The sequence below is a fragment of the Ctenopharyngodon idella genome, chromosome 14 (genome assembly GCF_019924925.1).
Source record: "Ctenopharyngodon idella isolate HZGC_01 chromosome 14, HZGC01, whole genome shotgun sequence".
In the NCBI taxonomy this organism is placed as follows: Eukaryota; Metazoa; Chordata; class Actinopteri; order Cypriniformes; family Xenocyprididae; genus Ctenopharyngodon; species Ctenopharyngodon idella.
In genome coordinates, this window is record NC_067233.1 from 2487362 (window position 1) to 2502335 (window position 14974).

Sequence of the window (14974 nt, forward strand, 5' to 3'; positions counted from 1 at the left end):
ATTAATAATTATTATTGTAATTTTAAAGTTTTAATATTTTTTGTTGTGTTTTTGGTCATATTTTATTACTTGTTTATTTTATAAATACATTTATATAGTTTTTGTTAATATTTTGAATCATAATTACTGTCATTTTTAAAGTTTTAGTCATTTTTGTGTTGTGTGTTTTGGTCATATTTTATTAGTTGTTTATTTTATAAATACATTAGTTTTTATTAATATTTTGAATTGTTATCAATAAATATTATTGTAATTTTAAAGTTTTAATATTTTTTGTTGTGTGTTTTGGACATATTTTATTAGTTGTTTATTTTATAAATACATTTATATAGTTTTTATTAATATTTTGAATTATTATTGTAATTTTAAAGATTTTTAGTCATTTTTGTTGTCATTTTGGTCATATTTTATTTGTTGTTTATTTTATAAGTAAGTTTATATATTTATGAATTTTTATTACAGTTTCAAGTCTTGTTTTTATTGTTTTATCTTTGAGTTAATTATAATAACCCTGCTACAGACAGAAGACGCTGTGCAGTGTGGCTCTTTATTTATAACCACAGGGGATGGCATTTCTGCAAATAACTACAACACAAGAATCATCTTTTCTTTAAATAGCATATGTAATTATCTTAATATTGATTTAATGTAACAGACATTCTTGCTGAAGAAACAAAACCTTCTGTGCAAGTTTCTTTTTCAGGTTAAAGAGTTAGAGCAATCTAAACGCATTTATGGATAATTACATGAAATCACAGATGCTCAGCTGACAATAGAAACTAATTACATCAATCAAACTCTAAAGTGATTTGTCGAACAGTAAGCCTTCACCAAGGACAAAAGTTTTTCATTAGAAAAGAGCACACAAAGACAAAATTGATTCAGTACTTGTCTTATTATATCATTACTGGGATGCTCAGGGTACAGTCTCCTTTTGTGATCTATAACAACATTCCAAAACAAACACATACAGTACATTTCTTAAACTGTAAATGTAATCGTTTATATAGATATAAATGAATGATCTTCTGCTCACCAAAGCTGCATTTATTTGATCAAAAATACAGTAAAAACTGGAAAATTGTGAAATATTATTACTATTTAAAATAACTGTTTTCTATGTGAATATATGGTAAAATGTAATTTATTCCTGTGATCAAAGCTGAATTTTCAGCATCATTACTCCAGTCTTCAGTCATTCTGATATGATGATTTACTGCTTAAGACAAACAAACAAACAAACAAAAACAGCAACTGTTTTCAATAATAAGAAATGATCTTAGAATGATTTCTGAAGAACACTGATTGGAGTAATGGTGATTAAAATGCAGCTTTAATCAGGAATAAATTACATATTAACATATATTTACATAGAAAGAGTTATTTTAAATGTAATAATGTTACATAATATTACATTTTTCTGTATTTTTGATCAAATAAATGCAACTTTGGTGAGCAGAAGAGACTTCTTAAGAAAAACATTAAAAAACTGGTACTATATTAAAACTCCAGTATTTTATGGAATACCATAGCATTATTACTATAGTAATAAAAAAACACGAGTGCCAAGATAGTACTTTTTGTTAGTGTCCACATCAAACATCACTGCGCCCTGTAGATGTCGCTGTGTTCTACCCCGCGCGCATACAGCACGTTGCTCCTCCAGATTCCCATAATGCCTAGTGTTTACCTCCGCTCTGAGTCTGACAGCACCGATGCTGCTCACTGGCTTTTCTAGTTACCAACTGGAGCCCAGCATATATCCAGCAGTGCATGCATCGGAACGTCAACATATACCGACACAAACCCAGCATAGTTCTCCAGACAAGCACCGGAGATTGTCTCCAGCTTTGGACAGTGTTTATGTTCGCGGCGGTGGGGCTGGACACTTCCTCGCTCCTAATCTGAGGTGAGCGCGCGTATAAACTTATATCCATGGAGATGATTCTCGCGCACTGCAACACGAATGCAGGAACGAACCGCAAGTTTATGCTTTGGCATGTTATTTCAAGCGCAACGAGCGCGCGCATCACTCCACGCGCCGCACTGCGCTTTAAAACACTTTTAACATGTCTCGTGCTGTTATGTTTAATGAAACGAATGAATAAAGTGTACTTTTATGTAGGTAATTTGGACCGCGTCTTAATGTTTTTGGGGAGTTTAATCGTTCTGTTACAAACAATACTATAGTAAGACTGTGGTAACTTTGTGTTAATCGCCACTGTTACTAAAAATATAGTTTTCTGTATTGTAATAATTATTATATTTTGGTGTAACCATGAATGATAACAACAGTGTGTCATGCTAAACAGTTTTACGCCTCCCGGCTGTTGCGTCACCAGCACACATCAGTGTGATTGATTGTGTCGCGATGTCCGATTCATGAAACGAATCGTTCATTTGAATCGGATCTTTTGAATGAAAACGACTCGGTCGTGATTGATTCGTTCAGTAACCGATACAGGTGTTTGACTAGTTTTTTTTTTTTTTAAGGGTATACATGTATATTTAAATTAAAGAAGAGGAATTTAAGTCTTTGTAAATGTTTATAGTTCTGATTGCTTTGCGGTTTGACAGTCCTTGTAATGTTTCAAAATAAATCTTCATGTCAGCCTTGAAATGGGTGATATTAGGTATCCTTTCAGACCATTTACATTTGTGTATATGAAATTTACCAAGTAATATTATAAGATTTAACATAAACACATGACTCTTATCTATACCTTTTTTGTCATAATAAAAAATAACATCTCTTTTCTCTATATTAATTTGGATTCCACTTAACATATTAAATAAATATTCCACATCAATCCAAAAGAATTTAACATACATACAATCAAAAAAAAGATGTAAAATAGTTTCAGTATCCATTTGACAGAATACACAAGATTCAGAAAGATCATTTTTATATCTTTTTAGGAAATGGTTTGTTGGATAAATTTTATGTATTATTTTAAAGTATAAGGTGTTTGACTAGTGATGAGTTGAGAACCAAGCTTCGTTACATCAACACACGGATATAGACGAAAATATATATATATTTTTTATTATTATTAAAACACTTATTTTTTCGCCAGGAGTTATATCAATTGTTAATAATATTCAATATTTTTTTTTAATTAAAAATAATAATGGACCCTTTTCACAGACTGTGATGACGCGTTTTAACGGTCATCAGCATCGTAAATCTTACGAAGTTTTTTATATTTTCATTTAAAAAAAAAAAAAAATGTATGTACATTTATAACACTATACTTATTATTGTATTACATTTTCATCAAATTACAAAAAAAACTAGTTAACACTGCTGCTGTGGGAGTGACAGTAAAGTTGACATCTTTCTCTCTTCTGACTGCCGTTATCAATCTCGCTGTTTTTTCCCCTATTTTTGAAAGCTGTGAAAACATTGTTGCTGAGTTTTTCTTTTCCTATTTGAGAAAATGTGGATATAAAAATATATTTAATGTATTCTCTCATTCACCGCCATAGAATTTTACCCAACTATGACGACTTCCGCTTCGAGAAACCCGGACATTTGAAAAGAGTTTATTGAATAATCTTAATTACATCTTATATTTATGTATAATATTTACTTATATGACTTTTATTAACTGAACTGGCACACATGCAAATACAATAAACATCCTGTGATTATTGTTTATGTTTATTAAATGTACGATGTCATATGCATGAGATGGCGTAAAAAATGCATGTATTGTTTAAACTTTTATTTCTCTATTATTTGTGTCATTTATTCCTATTTTTTTCTCTCTCTCTGACATTATGGGTTTTGCTCTTTTCAGTTATTTAAACTTTCCAAAAAATACTCATTGTATTAAAAAAAAAAAAAAAGTTTTAATGGAGAAACTGCCAGGTTTCACATTAATGTTACCACAAGTTTTATATCAGTTTTAAACTAAGCTGAAATATTACAGCACATCTACAGTATTAAGTTTGCACTGTTCATTGTCAAAATGCTTCATATTTGTCAGATTTTCCTCGGCTAATTTACTTGATTTAGTCTCACTGCTCGATGAGTATTAAAAAGTAATTCTAAATAATTAGTTGAATTGTGCTGTATGACTGCTGACAGATAAACATTAAGATGTTTACAGCAAAGTGATGTGATGCATTTAAACTGTTGTTAAATAAGCTTTATGACCGGCTTAATATTCACACCAGGTGTGCTTGTAGAAATGGGCTCTTGGTAGTGTAATGATTTAATCGGTCCCTGTCTTGTTTTTCTCTGTGCTCTGCTTCTGTATTGTAGGTTTTAAGTATTTTTAGAGTGCGGACCATGTGGAATGGCGCAAAGCGTGTGAGTGTCAGGACTGCACCAATCACATGAAAAGCTTTGTATCCTAGCAACACAAGAGATATGCACAACCACTGGCTGGTATCAGTGGATGACAGATATAGGGCCTGTTGTCAATACGCTGATGAGTGGCCATTTACTTGTAAACTTATCAAAGTTTGGGTTTTTGAGACTCACAAATGCTCAGATAGGTAATTCCAATGTTGTGCAAAACACAACTGAGTGCGATCTCTCTAAATATTGATTTAGGAGTGTGTTCAAATGGACATTTTGCGCTTCTGTCATTCTTTCATCCAGTTATTTTTCTATCTGTTTAATGGTATAGATATCTCAAAATGCAGACTTTTTAAATCATAATTTTGAAACTTTAAGTAGTGTACTTGTGCCATTTCAAGTTTCAAAAAAGATCAGAAAAGTATCATTAATATGGTCCATATAACTTGTGCACTTGTGAGTCATTTCTTATGATAAACGCTGAAATTTAGTTTGAAGTTTTTAGTTTGAAGCAAACTTTGGAAAAGGAATATTTATGATCTATGCAATTGATGCATTTCTAGTTTCAACATTATTTGTTCTTCAAATATTCTTCTTTAAAAGAAAACAGCGTCAGCTTTATGCAAAGTGACCCACATTTGGTTTTTGACCACTGAAAATGTGTACAAGTTTACTCATGGAGCCACATTAAGATCTCCATATCTCTGGGACTGAACGATCGAGGGCCTTTAAAATGAAGATGCCAAAAGGAAAGTTGGTTAAGAACCAGAATCTAAAAGGATATTAAGATATCTTTAATACTTCTTGAGTTACACGCATGCAAACTTGAGGCAAAATACACAAGAAGTGCTTTTTGCACTTTGTTCAAAGGCCTTAATAATAATAAAAAACATACGATAAGACATACAAAGTATGTAAGGTAGTACAACTAGATCTCTTTTATTGAATCCAAAAGGTTTTAATTATATTTTGCTACATATAAAGGTATTTTAAAGATTTTGAAGTGTCAAAAGGTCATTTGGTTTAACCGTCCAAACGCCAATACAGCCATTTCATTTGTGATTAAAATATCTTAAAATGTAATAAATGTATATATTTTTTATTCTGGCATGATTTTATAACATCATATATCAACATAGTGCAAAATGATATTCAAATTATGTGTAGAAGTCGTCGCTTTGTTATGAAAAATAATGTCCGGAAAAATGAATTTCACTGATGTCATTCGGAGTAACCAATATAAAGAGACCATTGTGGATCAAGTCATGCGGTCAATATCATGTGACAGGATGTGACATCATTCAGACACCTGCAAAGGATCACATGGTCGTGAAGCAAAGTAACTAACTCTCTCTTAACTATTTGAAAAATTAATGTTTTCACTTGCTCATACGCATGAAACATCCGGTTATTTGGTACAACCGCTATAAAACATGGAAGATAGGGCTGCACGATTTATCGCACGATACGAAAAATAACATTGAACTTAAACACGATTATCGCTTATACGCAATTCTTAGTGCAATTATGAAATCACAAAGGCTGCATTTTTTTTTTTTTTTTTTTTTTTTTTTAATGCACAGCCTGTTGAAAATATCGTCATTCGGTAAAACCGAAATTTTGGTTAAACCGAATTACTTTTTTGGTGACAAATTTTGTCACCAAATCTTGTAAAAAATGACAAAAGCAGTGTTAATTGATTATAAAAACCACGTAATAATAATAATAATAATAAAATAATAAAACTTCAAAATTAATTAAATCTCCATTATGTTTTTTTTTTTTTTTTTTTTACACTTTTAAAAACCTTATTCTCCATCCTTTTCGAAGCTTGAAAGCTTTATACATTGTTATTGCATAGAAAAAAATTATTTAGAAAGAACTATTCCTTTCTTCATCCCAAGTTTCTAAGGCGACTTTTGTTTTATCCCAGCATCTTTATTCCCCTCTTATCCTTCAAGTTTCGTTACCGTTTCATATTTCTGGTCTGAGATGGATTTGTGCCCTTCTCCACACAAATACTGAACCGCTCAGGCTTCACTTCATATAAGGTTTATCAGTTGTGTTGAAGACATTGTATTCCTCCGGCTGAAGTGTAGAGCGAGCAGTCTGTCTGTGGGTCTCAGTTTTGTGTTGCACTGTAGTCTGTTCTTGTAGACCTCGATTTGCTGTTCTTAACACTGCTGCTTACTCTGTGCGGCGAGGACTTAGATGAAATCCTGGCTTAGATCCTGCCTAGTCTTTGACTAAAGGAAATGGGGGATCAGCAGTGAATGTGTTTATTTCCTTATTCTTGTTTGATTTTCGGCTGTTCAAGAGGAAATTACTGCAGGCTTTTAAAAATATCTTTGTGTATCGTTTTATCCTGCCTTATAGCATTCACAGAGATGTTTAATGGTGAGAGGGTTTGGATACCAGTCACATAAAGGGATTTATTTCACATTTACCAGCTTATAGGGACTATTCATAAGTGTTTACGTTCAAAGACGGCAAATATGTATGATTCAGAGCAACAACATTTTTACAGGAAACAAAACATGGACTGAAAAGTGTGCAGGATCCAGTAATCTTTGCACTTTGAGTCTGGCAGAAGGCTGTATTGAAAGAAAAGGTAAATTTCTCATCATAACCTTCTAAACGCACACATGCTTGTCTTTTAATGGAGGACATTCACACAGCTCAAAGGTTCGAGCATGAAGGATGCACTGGTTAGTCAAGGGCAGAACTTGTGTGGCTTTTATATTTTTGTTGGTTTATGTTGTATTGCGTTGTTGAGAGATAGCAGGTGTCATTTGAATATTCTTTCAAGCAGAAATACACTGTCACACAGCTCGCTTCTCTCTCTCCTCACAAAAATAGAAATGAGCGAGCGTTTCCCTTTTGACATTCCTCTGATAAGATAATCAATGAACCATGGTTGGTCATTGAGTGGAAGGTGTGTGTGTGCGCTTAATACTAAAAGCCTTCTGTCACTGACAAATTCATTGTATGAATTTGCTGTTCCTCATTTCACTGAAGAAGCTTTTACATAGGGAACCATTTTGACAGCTTAATTTTAACATTTTAAGACAGAATAGACTTGATTGCTGGATGGAATCACTAATGAGTTGTCAAGATATTTTCGGGGCTTTGAAAGCAGCATGAAAGCATGCATTAGATTCCAAAACAATAAAAAATTATTTTCCATTTGTACAAATTATAATTTGGGTTTATAGATGGATTCAGTCTAATAGTATATATTTGAATTCAGATAAGTAAAATTAAATGGGCCCCAAAAAGTATTGGGTCATTTTAAGCCATTTTGAAGAAAGTGGCATTTATTGTAAGAAAGATGACTTTTCAAGCAAAACATGTCAGAAAGTTTTGTTTTTTTAAATGAATGACCATTTAGATCAAGTATATTTACCAGAGTAAATCACAGACAGAATTCAGACAAATATAGGAGAAAATATCGAATGTAGGTAGTTACAGAAACTCAAGAAAAGCAAGTCTGAAATGAGCTTACATGCCTGAAAAAAAACTTTGAAGAGTCTCAAAATAATTGTCAGATGGAGAGAAGACATGAACAGTGATCTGCTGCTAAGTAACAGAAATAAAGCATATGCAAAAAAAGCAAATGACATTTCAAGAAGTAAGTGTTTACTTCTCTTAATTGATAAAGTCTGGCAGTGTTTTTTGACAGCGGCAGTGGTAAAGATCATAGAGAAATTCAGTCAAATGTCTTTATTTGGATTCATCAGATCATTAATTTGGCTTCATCAGTTTAAACATTCAAGCAATTTTTAAACCATTCGAGTGCAAAAAGACGCAAAAGAGAACTCCATTCTGTTCTCTTCCTCATCTATTTGTTCTTGACACATACACGCAAAATTATGTTAAAGGGGTGGTTGATTATGATTTCACTTTTTTAACTGTAGTTAGTGTGTAATGTTGCTGTTTGAGCATAAACAACATCTGCAAAGTACCAACGCTCAAAGTTCAATGCAAAGGTAGATAATTTCTGTGTAAGGACTACAACAAACGGCTGGTAGGGACTACAATGAGCTTCTTCCTAAAATTTACATAAACCCCGCCCCTGAGAATACACAACAAAGGGGGTGTGGCCATGTTGGTCTGCTTTAGAGAAGAGGAAGAGTTGTTGTAGTAGAGTGTTGTTATCATGCCGTCATTTTACGCCGGACTGCTTCACAAACGAGGGTCAGTTCAATTCAAAAGATTAACATGACGGCACATGCTAGTCGATGAGTTGAATCAACTCCACAGCAGCTACATAAATTTATCCACTAACCATTCAGAAACATCTAAAAGTTGTAACTTCTTCCTGAGTCTCTCCATCAGTGTCGACTCCGGTTTGAACAATGTAAGGCTGAACACCGTTACTGACAATCCTCATTTTGGCTGCGTGAGATTCTCCAGCTTTGTTGTTGTTGAGCAACCGAAGTGCGAGCCGTTAAAGCTCCGCCCTCTTCTGGAAAGGGGGCCGGGAGCAGCAGCTCATTTGCATTTAAAGGGACACACACAAAAAAGGCATGTTTTTGCTCACACCCAAACAGGGGCAAATTTGACAAGCTATAATAAATGATCTGTGGGGTATTTTGAGCTGAAACTTCACAGACACATTCTGGGGACACCAGAGACTTATATCTTCTAAAAGGGGCATTATAGGTCTCCTTTAAATTGCCTGTCTCTGCGAGTATCCTCATAAACACAGTCGTTTACATGAATGTAAACAGTTGAGAAAGAAAATGGATGCGTATCATTATATTGGATCAGTGCATTCGGTCTTAAAGTGACAGCAGCCTAATATTCCTGCTGCTGTCTGTGCCAATAATGTTAATTTTTTAATTCTTTTCATTAATTAATTCTTTCCAAATAGAGCTATGTAAGTCATCTGGTTAATTGTTTTTGTATCGCAATATATATTGCAGAAAATTAAAATGTCGTGTAACCCTAAAATACATCTATGTAAATAAATAAAATCAATGAAGTGAAATATAAAAACTCAATGGCCCTTAAAGAATTTTGGGGTAAAATCTGGGCTGAAAATGTTCTTGACAGGTTTTGTGAGATTCCCCCTGTTACTGGTTGTGCTGCTAAAAACAAAAATGAAGAGGTGTCCTTTGACATATTGAAATGTTGTAGAGTAGATTTTACATTAAAATGACAATGTAAGATCTTTTGTAGTGCTGCAGTGTAAATGTCAGTCAGGCGACAGAGAATATTAATGAAAGCAGAGGTTTTACCGAGATGACACTTGTGCAAATATCTCTAATATGAGACATTTATGAGCAGACTGCAGCGGAAACACTCGGCCGGCCCTCTGACTCATTAAACACAATGAATCTACAGACATTCAGCTGTTACTGTGTTTGTTTTACCTTGATCCTGGATTGACCTTTTGTGATTGGTAAAAGGAATTACTTACTGGGCTATTAATTATAATATTTTTGAAATAGTACACCTCACAGATGTTGCATTTGTGCTGAGTCCAAAAAAAAAAAAAAAACACTTAGTTTGTGCATTTGTGTTTTCAAGTGGGGATTGCAAATTGCAGTGTAAAACACTGAAACATTACAGTTTGTTCCAGACGGTTGAAGATGCTGCTTTTTACTGCCGATATGATTAAATTATGCATAGTGTCCATGTGTAATCAAGACTCCTTAAACAAATCAACTGATCTGTGCAATGTTGAGTTTTAGGGATTTATCCCAGCTGTGAGCCGGGATATTATATTACACCTTCATTTAGAGAAAAACTAGATATTGCACAATTTTATTTGGCCTAGTTTTTTGATGAATGTTTCTTCCCCTCCTAAAGTTTCTTTATTGTCGCATTTGTCTGTCTTTGCCACTGCCAAAAAAAGTGCAAATCCATAAGAAGAATTTGAGGAAATGTTAAAAAGATGTCTCAGAAATATTGGCAAAATCAGGTGCCTGCCAATGAATGCAGGTCTGCTGGGACGCGTCGTTCCTCTGATGGAAGATTAACGGTGAAACGGCATTCTTACTACAAGTAATGGCTGTGGCAGAAAGTCAGTCTGAGGCCTGTGATCTTTCTCTGTTAGTGGTTGAATAGCCTTCATCTCCTGCTCTTTATTACTGGCTAAAAGAGGATGCGGGCAATTTAGTAATATGTAACTCGTTTCAAATGACAAGCTGTGGTGAATTGCAAAACAGTAGCAAATAGGGAAGTATCTATAATGCGTCACAGTATATTGCAATACAAAAAATGTAGGGCTGGGATACTATCACAATACTCTGGTGTCGATACGATATGTATTGCGATTTTAAAAAAAAAAGTAAGAATTGCAATTCTACAAGTATTGCGATTCGATATTGCAATGTATTGTGGTTTTTAGGGATGCACCAATATGAACATTTTGGCCGATACCGATAATCCTTTATATTTGAAAGCTGATAACTGATATATTGGTCGATAAATCTAAATCATAATTTTTATATAATTTGAGAGCCTGATTACAAAAACAAGTTTCACCATTAAATCCATGTCCCAAACACACAATTATAATGTTCTCATTATAATATTATGTAGCTTATATGACAGACTTTCGCTGTACATGTTGCACTTAACCTTTTTTTTCTCTTTTTGAAGTGATTTCAATCATATTTCAAGCAATTCAAAACCATCATAGTGAATAATGAAGTGTCTCAGCTGAAGGACATAATCCATTATTTATCAGCCTTAATATACCGGCCAAATTTTCTTATCCGGCCGATAACGATAACATTAAAAATGAACATATAGCGGCCAATACAGACATGGTGGCCGATATGTCGTGCATCCATAGTGATTTTGCTTTTTGTTTTTTTAACACTAGACCATGGGGAAAAGTTGAATCATACACTTATACAGACAGTACATGATGTATAAGATGAGTCATATTTACAAAAACAATTCATCACATCTTTGAGTTTTATTTCAGAAGCATCATACATTACAGGACTACATTCTCTTGGATAAATTATTCAATGACACACACATTTTTAACAGTCGCCACCTAGTGGTGAAACAGTGTAAACAATATAGACGTTATTTGAAGTGCCGTTTTCAAAAGATGACAACTATTTTGATCGCTACCATAGACATCAGTGTTTATATTTGAACTATAAACATTTATCCAAGTACTTCTATGATAATTTGAACTATTGTGTCACAGAAATATACTATGAGGTTGAAATAACTGTTCTCTCTGAATCAGAGGCAATGCCAACACAGATTTGAATGTTGCGATATGATTTGGATTTAGTTTAATAGACAGACGAATTGTTGTCATTTAGAAATAAGATAGCATGGGTGTTTGTTTCGAGATCACAATCTTTTAAAGGTTAATCGTGCAGCTCTACTGTCTTATTCTCTATCTCTCTCAGCATTGATATCTGATGCAAAGCGAGTAGCGCGAGGGCTTTTCAGTCCATTCATTACTATATAATATTCATGAAGTGAGACATCGCTATTAAAAGATGTAGCGCTTCTCCCACACATCCCACCAGAACCGTTTTCGGAACAGTTTAAATCTATTTGTTGATGTTGGAACAAAAGTGGGTAATTTGAATTAATATCGATTCTGGAATAAAAAAATAAAACTCCCAGCCCTAGTCAAATATAGTAATGGCGCATTAAATATTGTATACACAGAAGGTCACAAAATTTAAGCTTCATGTTTAATAGTTATTATTAATAAATTAAAAATAAATCAATTTATTGTAGCCAATCATAGACATATCTGTTGAGCTTGTGAACACAATGGCCAATCAGAGGTGTTGAAGAATCCTCTCAACAGTGCTCAAAATGCTACGAGAAAATGCTGGTATCGTCACTTTTTTTTTTGTTTTTTTCAGTACCGAAGTCAGTATTTTTGACAACAATATTTTTAATTCTGTTTTGGCTTTGGTTCGATAAGATCAGTATGATGTATCGAACCAAATCCTGACATTGTAGCATCCTTTTGTAGCAACGTTTTTTGGCATGAACTGTACTCCATGCAATAACAAACATTAGTATGTACGATGAGATTTCGCTCATGAATGCGTTGGCCAAGCATTTGCATTTGTATGCTCGTGCAGAGTGTTTCTGGCCTTAGTTTGAGAATATGACTGTCCAAGCAGACCAAAAAATCCAATCAGTGGGTGGAATAATGTGATGAGGTCCTTACTGCAGACTTGGACACATTTCATGCGGTCACAAACGTATGTGGTTGGTAGACTTTAAGGAGTATTTCCCCCTCAGACCTGTCCTCTTTTTAAAGCTGTATTTTTTTTTCCTCCCATGATGATTTCAACGTCACTTCCATTACCTCCAGTGAGTGTCAGAGCCGAGGGATTTCAGTCTTAATCTCATCCATATGAAAGCAGTGCCATGAGAGGTTTTCTTCCAGTGGTTTGAGAAGTGCACTATTTTGAATAATATAAACTGTTGATCTTTTAAATGTTGTTAAAGGACAGCTTGACTCTGCTGAAGTGGGACTTTTTTCCAGTTGTGTCTGCTACTGATAAGGATAAAAAAACATGGGCTGTTTTATTTTATTATTGTGAGTATTGCTATGCAGTTGGAAGGTTGTTCGTGCTCAGATTGAATGTGCAAATATTGTGGTCTTTAGATGTGTTTTGTGTCCATCCTTCAATTTAAATGGGACATATCATGAAAATCTGACTTTTTCCATGTTTAAGTGCTATAATCGGGTCCCCGGTGCATCTGCCAACCCAGAAAACATGAAAAAGGACAACCCAGTAACTTTTGGAAAAAATATTAGACCATTCACAGCATTTAAAAGCAATACTAACAAACGTCATTTTTACCTGCGTGAGATTCTCCAGCTTTGTTGTTGTTGAGCAACCGAAGTGCGAACTGTTAAAGCTCCGCCCTCTTCTGGAAAGGGGGCCGGGAGCAGCAGCTCATTTGCATTTAAAGGGACACACACAAAAACGACATGTTTTTGCTCACACCCAAATAGGGGCAAATTTGACAAGCTATAATAAATGATCTGTGGGGTATTTTGAGCTGAAACTTCACAGACACATTCTGGGGACACCAGAGACTTATATTCTAATATCTTGTGAAAAGGGGCATTATAGGTCCCCTTTAAATGGTAAGATGTTCAGTCCGTTTTAACATCTAATGGACAACAATTTTAAAGGGGGACTCAGTGATATTTCAAATCCACTGTTTGGAAGTTAGTCGGGCCGAGTCCAACAACAAACGTCTAACCAATCAACATCAGGGGGCGTATGGCGGTTGAGGAGAGAAAACGAGCAAGAGGGAGATTTGAAAATTATAATAAGAATAATAATAATAATAAACGGGACACAATACAAAACAGCTCAAAAGAAAATCACTGGAATGAAGGTTTATCATGGGCAAGCGCTTTAGGACCCGGTTTATATTAGGAAAGCTTTCCAGTGCTCGAGAGAGGGAAGAGGGAATGCCTGAAAACTGCTTTGATCCCACTTATCATGTGAGTACACTGGGTTTTGATTGTCTGGAGCTGCTGTGCTGTTGGCGACTAACAATAAACACTTTGTATTTACTCGTGTGTACTGTATGTTCATTTTTTGTGCTTCCTTGTCGTTCGTTCATCAACTGCGCTTTATTTTTCGTGAAGCATTTTGTTACGCGTCAGCTGTGATAAACAGACATCCACTCGCATTGCGTGTGTGAGAGCAACCAGATAGTGAGAGTTATGCATTTAAACCACTGCGCACTGACGGCCGCTAGAGAATGAGGTGTTTAGCGTCATTGGGAGTGCATTCGCCTCGCATGCCAGCAGCGATCGGGCCGGGGTTCGGGACCGACTCGGAGCAGGGTGGTTAGTATTGGAGTGTGAGTTTTGGAGGCGGAGCAATGAAGAGAGGGGTGGGTTTGTTTGGGTTGATTTCAAATATCAACAATGTTCAACAGCGTAGTTCAAATACCACTTACTGCACCTTTAAGTCAGATCGCCTGGTAAAGTAATAACACATCTCTCTAATTCGAGATATCATACATGTTTGTCAAAGACAGCAGCAGGAATATTAGGCTGCCGTCACTTTAAGACCGAATGCACTGATCCAATGTAATGATACGCATCCATTTTCTTTCTCAATTGTTTGCAGCCATATTCCCAAGTAATGCATTTTAATTATTAATAAGCACATTTATATCTCATTCTCAGTCTTCTTAGTTAATCATGGGTTTTTAGTGTTTAGGGGGTGGTGTTCCTGTGATATTGCTTTTTCCTGCTTTCACTGCTGTTGAAGTGCCTGACTTGAGAAACATCATACCCTGACCTCAGTGGAACGTGTTTTGAAAGCCTTGGGCCACACTCACTGTCCTGTGCAGACATTGGTATAATGTTTGAAACAATAGCCCCATTTAGCAGACATTTATTTTCTGTCTCGGCTGCTGTTGTATTTGTTCATCTTCTAGAAGGGCCAGTGGTGTCTCTCATCACAGAAGGTTGTTGACCCTCAAGGGCAGTAAGAAAATAAGAGAGATGTAGATGGGAATTGATGTCAGCGTCACCGATCAATAAGGCTGTTTGGTCTTCATGTGCCCATCAGAACAATCTTTGCCTTTGATAAATGTTTGCTTTTCATAACAGTTTCATATGGTTTTGAAAAACATTTATACAATTTTCTTGAAAAGTTCAGATCTAACGTCTCTTTTTAA

The 14974-nt window shown here is 34.8% G+C and overlaps 1 protein-coding gene across 8 annotated transcripts in view; it reads left to right on the forward strand.

Annotated features, from left to right (window-relative positions):
- The first annotated feature begins 1674 nt into the window (after window positions 1–1674).
- Window positions 1675–14974, forward strand: part of enox2 (ecto-NOX disulfide-thiol exchanger 2) — a 254888-nt gene continuing 241588 nt past the window's right edge. For 2 of the 8 annotated variants that reach the window (XR_007924820.1, XR_007924819.1), the window contains exon 1: window positions 1675–1909. The gene's annotated coding sequence lies outside the window, so the exon portion shown is untranslated. The remainder of the gene's footprint in view (window positions 1910–14974) is intronic. The other 6 variants (XM_051859854.1, XM_051859852.1, XM_051859859.1 and 3 more) reach the window with 4 other exon arrangements.